Raw genomic sequence first — 6,187 nt, forward strand, 5'->3', positions numbered from 1 at the left:
TAGTCCCTAACCATATTAGAGACATAAATACATCGACCCAATCCATGCCTTCGCTATAACTTATTCAACGTCACTCACGTTTCCTAGATCCTTAAGATTTTCCATTCCTAAGGGTCTCTAGGTCCATCCTATGCTTTCACTTTTTGGCTCTTTATGCTCTGATACCATCTTATCTGTCACACCCCGAGCCCGATCCTTTTGGCCGGTTCGAGCGCGTTGAACAGACGCCGAACGGACAGAGCTTTCCCTGTCCGCCCAAGGCTGAACAACAATAGAGTAAAATTTGCATAAGCGGAAGCATACACAATGGCTTACACGAGGGAAAGCAATAGCTAAAGTGAAAGAATTAATAATTCAACATACAAGTAATATGACTAAATTTAAATCACATACATGCATCCAACTATAATCAAGATCTTTCACATTCTTGCATCATTTCTTTTTACACCTCATTTCTCCCAAAATATAACTTTTGACATTTAAAGTAAATATCCTTTACATTATTCAGTTAAACATGTTCATGATACTAAAATCATCAAATACAAAAGATGATATATCAAAAGGGTATGCAACTATAAAATAAAACATCTCGGGCGGTCTCTACCTAGGGTGCGATGCCCTTACCGCGGTCGTCAGCCGGCTAGCTCGGTCCCGGCTCTATGGAAATAGGGGTGTGAGAACTACAACAAATTTTCAGTGGGTTTGACAACCAACCACGCCGACTATCCCACTAGGTCTAATCAGGCATAATAGAATAGAGGAAAGAAAGTAACCAACTAACAAATGCAACTAATATGCCTGAACAATATAAAATGCGATGCTCGATATAATACTCATGATGAATGCAGGATCACAATTTCTTTACTCAATCTCTTGGCTAACCCGTAGGTTTCGCCCTCAACAAACTCACAAACCCAAAATCCTACTAACCGGGGAGATACCCGCTACAACCCAATAGGACCGTCCTCGAGGGAGATACCCGTTACGACCCAGTGATGTCAACTTCGGAGCACATCGCCCGAGGGGGAGCAACCACTCTCGAGCAAGGACTAAAGGTGAGTACGATCAATCCTACATTGAGGATTCCAAGTTCAATCCATTCCTTAACTTTAAGGAAGGCCATGCTCAAATGACCCTTAACTCTAAGGTTGAAATGCCATAATGTCTCAATCATTCTTTTCTTTACATTCTTTACTATCACTAGTGTCATATACACTACTATATCCTTGGACTCATGCCACACTTGTTTTCCAAGTGTTATGTTCATGACTCATGCCACACTTGTTTTCTAAGTTTTCGAGACTCATCAATGTCACTCACTAAATCTATATCCATCTGCCACTTTTGTTCACTAACCCTTCTAGGTTCTTGTCACTTGTCATGCATAAATAGGGTTTACAATTCTCACATTCTTACAAGTATTTCATACGAAATTAAATTCACAATCATGCCATAAAGGCTCACAATTAACCCTACTATGCAACATACTCAATATACATATATGTTCAAACATGACACTTTAGATATAAAGGGATTTCTGAGGTCCTTGGAATGCACCACTCACCTCGAGTGGTCGTGTAGGTGTAGAATATGACGACTCCCGAACTTTACGAAAGCCGATTCCGCGTTCTATAACCAAAATAGTGCCATATTAGGTCTTTTGTACATGAACCATACTTAAACATTTTCGTAACGTCGAACGGAGTTGTCGAACGCGTCGAGGATATCCCCAATTAGGTTTCTACGAGGTCAATTCGCCCTCGAAAAATTCTAGGACAAAAGTCCCAAATTTGAGCCCTGACAATGCCCTATAGCAATAGCTCCTAGATTGATTTCATCCCTAAACAAAAGATAGCTTAGAATCATCTAGGAAGCTCTCTAATACCATTTCCAAGCTATTGGAACCATTCCTAGGGCATCTATTGTGAACCCTAGAAGTTCACCATGTGAGCACCTTAAGAAAACCATGGTTTCATGGTGTTCAAGGTTCCATTACTCTTCTAAAGCCTCTAAAGAGACCAAAACTCTAAAACCTAAGGTTAAAATCCAAACCCTAGAGCTCTACATACTAAAAACTTACTTTGGCCCAAGTTCTAGCAAGCTCCTTCTTGTTGAAGAGTTTCTAGAACTACCAAACCTTCAAAATCCACCTTCTCCAAGCTTTTCTCCACATTCTCCTTGCCTTGGAGCTTGGGTTCTAGAGAGAGAAAAAAGGGGAGTGAGTTGGGGAGGTGAAAATGGCTGTGGGAGTGAAGGGTGTAGGGTTATATCATGTTGTAACAATTACAACAAGGCCCTCCCACTTTGTTTCCAGTGCACTGCCCAGACTGGGCATTTTTCGCAGTCAGGGACCGGTCTCCCCGACCTGGGACCGGTCCCTGAGAGCTTCTCCCGCGGACTGCGCAAGCTGCGCGCGATGCAACCGGTCTCCCTCAATGGAACCGGTCTCTGGGGACCGGTCTCTCTTCGCAGGGACCGGTACCCGAGAGCTAGTTTTCCAGGACTTAGCCGATTTCTCAGCCTCTCTCGCTGCCTACGCATTCGGGGACCGGTCTCTCCCACCAGGGACCGGTCCCCGAGAGCACAAAATCTGCAGTTTGTAGATTTTGATTTCCAAAAGCTCTCGAAGATCCCCACATTTTTGCATTAATTGACGCCTTCGGCCTCTCCGAAGTGTACCAACCTCGCACTTTGGTCAATTTGACCAAGGTTCGAATTTAATTACCGAGGTTTCGGTATGTTACACGTAGCATAGTAGATAGCGCCCTACCACTGTGACCAGAGATAGCAGTACCCCAAGTCGGCCTAGCTAGGGGTGTAGAAAAGAAGGAAACAATGTTGTAATAATGTGGATTGTATTTGGAAGAAAACGAAAATGTAAAATGTATAAAGCTTGTATGTGAATACTTGTAATAACTTAGTTGTTTTATGTTGTTGATACCTTCCTTATACAATCTATGTATGAATGCTGTTCCTGTTTGGATCCTCGCGAATTGTATTGATTGAGATGCCTAGGACGTACAGGAGAAACTCTGTCCGTTTGACGATCTGTTGGCGTGCCCGAATCCAACCAAATAAGCGGGTCTCGGGGCGTGACAGTACCACCCAAATCTTGCACACGCAAAGATGATCCATACTGTCACCAACCCATGCCCAGCAACCCAAGCAAAGGAGCCAACCCAATTGTTACAACAATTCAACTAGCCTAGGTTCAGTTCGTATACAATCCGATAGTGTATAAATATTAACATTGGCAAGTTATCAATTATAAAGTTGAGGGAATCAAAATCAAGACTAACCCGTAGTAATACACAAGGAATTCTTTATTTAATCAAACATAAATAACCTAATACTAGGTTTCATGCATGTCAATTGGTGCGAACAATACACATAGACATAATAGAGAGTTTGACATATTCAATGCTTTAAACCCTCCTCTACTCGCAATTCGTCTAAAAGGAAATAAAGGAAAGCCTCATCTCAGCCACCGAATCCAAATAATACTCCAAACAATCACCTATAACCAGCCTAAGGAGCTACAAAAGATAGAAAATTCAGAATTGCCAAAATCTGCCATTTCTAACAAAAAAAAATTGTGAAATTGGTTAACCATACCTCCTCCAAATAGCAATTCAAATCACCATCACCTTCCTTGGTACTAAATTAATTAGGAAAGATTATGAAAGACCAGCTCCAAGCAAGGGTTTACCTAGAATGGAATTTTGAATAAAAAAATCTAATGAAAATGTATTTTGGTGCCAAAACTTCAAATTAACATGGAATTGATCTCAACTAACTTTTAGACAAGCTATAATCAGCATCAAGACNATTCAAATCACCATCACCTTCCTTGGTACTAAATTAATTAGGAAAGATTATGAAAGACCAGCTCCAAGCAAGGGTTTACCTAGAATGGAATTTTGAATAAAAAAATCTAATGAAAATGTATTTTGGTGCCAAAACTTCAAATTAACATGGAATTGATCTCAACTAACTTTTAGACAAGCTATAATCAGCATCAAGACCATGAGAAAAGGAGGAAAAACTAGCTAGAATTCAACCAATTCACTGATAAAAAGAATTGGATTCAAAAATCATGAGAAAAACTCAAAAACTTCCAATTTCAGCTCTCAAACTAAAATTTCAGCAATTAACTAACTTCCAATATGAAAGTTAGATGACTGAATCCAATTCTAAGCTCTTCCTCAACATCTAATCCATGTACACAAGCCAATCCAACAGTAGGAGACCTTCCTCCAAGGTCAAAATTTTATCTATTGCTGCTAGCGCAACTACTACTGTTACTGAAGCTCAAAATCCAGCCCGCAGGAAGAAAAATTGAAGAATTTGATGGAAATTTGGGTTGGAGAGGAGGGAAAATGAGTTTCCCTAATAATGGAGATGAAAAGAGGTCAGTTAAGGATGAAGAGATTCATTTTATAGAAAATTGAATAGGTAAAATAAGCCAACAGATCAAAATAAGCTAACCACTAAATGGATGATAGATCAATGAGACAGTCTACACTCGACGTAGCGGACCATTCCCAGGCAAGATTATCTTTCGCCAGTTTCTTTTCCCTCATTCACTTTAAATTCAAATCTTATCCACAACAAATGGTAGCTGAATAATAAGATTATTATAGAGCCTTTCTTATCAAATTCCACTAAATGCATGGGTCCAACCCTCTCTAAATAAAGGTTGGCGATGATTTCCCGGACCCTCGTCCTTGTCGACGATCCTTCTCGAGGAGCGTGTCGGGATGGAAACGGCTTATGGTACTGACCCTCGAAGTTTGTGCCCTTCGATTGATCAAGCGATTCAGCTGATGAGTGATCGGATCAGCTGGCTTCGAAGCCTCTATAGTAAATTCGGTTCAGCTGGATGAGCCGAATGTACGGACCAAGCAAAAGACTGAAGTTGGCTGATGAGCCGAATGGCTAAAGAACAAAGAAATTGGTCGGCCAGAAAAGCCGAATGCCTTTATATTCACTGATAAGAAGTACAGGGGTCGAGTGTGCCGGATGGCATGCAGACTCGGTTGATCTACTAAGAACTACTCCTAGGAAGAACAGTAAATGCGGGAAAGAAAAAATTACAAGTAGACTACTCCTAGAAAATGCAGGAAATTGCGAAGAAATAAGGGCGGTCTTTTGTTCACAGGGAAAAGACTCTTTTTTAGGGCGTTATTGACCTATTTATAGATCGCCCATTGTGATCAGTTATTATCTGTGCATGATCGGCCACTACTCCTGATTCTCAGGACCATTTTCAGCCCACCTTCAGCTGATCGGAACTGCTTGCAACTGCTCGCGGTTACTGTAACCTCCTTAATTGGCGCGACAGTTTGCTCTTCAAACTCTTCCGGTGCTCCTGGTGTATGGCAAGATTGATGCTTTTGAAGAAAATACTGGCGTACCATCTGTCCGCGCCTAATTGGCTCAACAATTGCCCTCTCGGCAGCTTTCGAAGTAACGCTTCGGTAGCTGGCGTGATCCAAGGCGCGATTCACATATCTGGTATGGTTTCGTCTCAACCGTCCGCTTCTTTCTATGTTAAAATCTCGCCACCGCTTCAAAAAACTAGCGTGATCCGAGACATGGTTCTTGATCCAATCAATTTCAAATTCTCTGAACGGCTTCATCTTAGCCGTCCATCAATTTTAAATTCTCTGTACGGTTTCATCTCAGCTGCCCACTTTTTCTTGATGGCCACAATCCTGACGAAATCCATGGCGTGACCTCCGATATCGTCAGTTACGAGTGTCCCGTACCGTTTCATCTCGGTCGTCTATTATTTTTCTACGGATGTGATTCCAGTCTCTTTTTTTGTCTTATGTGCGGCTGTCACACCCGGGTACCAGCGGAAGCATATCCGGTACGTGCACAAACCCGCCATACACCTGCAGTATATAAGGCGTCTACGAAGAAAGCAAGTCGATAGGAAGTAAAACAAAGAAAGTCCTATCCTGATATCAGAGCAATGTACAAGTCGATATACTATCAGTAAAGGAACAAAGAGTATACACTCCAAAAATCTCAACCACAGGAAAAAGTATCACACCCAAAAACATCTGGTTCAACAGTAAATATACATCACGGGGTATACAAAAATAGGTACAATGGTAGTCTCTCTATACATAGGGACATCACCCTCGGCCGTAGCCCGAGTAGCAAGGTGATCGACTAG

This window comes from Ananas comosus, linkage group 8 (assembly GCF_001540865.1).
Source record: "Ananas comosus cultivar F153 linkage group 8, ASM154086v1, whole genome shotgun sequence".
Classification (NCBI taxonomy): domain Eukaryota; kingdom Viridiplantae; phylum Streptophyta; class Magnoliopsida; order Poales; family Bromeliaceae; genus Ananas; species Ananas comosus.